The sequence below is a fragment of the Cariama cristata genome, unplaced genomic scaffold, assembly GCF_000690535.1.
Source record: "Cariama cristata isolate BGI_N322 unplaced genomic scaffold, ASM69053v1 scaffold36635, whole genome shotgun sequence".
Taxonomy (NCBI): Eukaryota; Metazoa; Chordata; class Aves; order Cariamiformes; family Cariamidae; genus Cariama; species Cariama cristata.
The window spans coordinates 331-649 of NW_009618747.1; positions in this window are offsets into that span (position 1 = coordinate 331).

A 319-nucleotide genomic window follows, 5' to 3' on the forward strand; every position below is an offset into this window, starting at 1 on the left:
CCCCGGCCATCCCTATCCCAGGGGACGCAGTCAGACATAGCCTGGGGTTTTCACCCACTGGGGATTTTCCCAGCCCCACGGCTCTGAGCACGGTGTGACACCACACTGCCCAAAGCCGGGGTGGCACGTCCCCAAGCACTGTCCCGTGGAGGTGTGGGAGCCGCAGGAAGGGACGCGACGGCCTCTGCTGCTGCTCTTCATCCTCCGCCAGGGAGAGCAGAGCCCGTCCCTGGCACCGCTGTCTCCATCCAGCACCAAAGCACTGGGAGCGTCCGAGCCCACGGGTGACGCAGGGCCATCCTGTGCACCCGGCAGGACC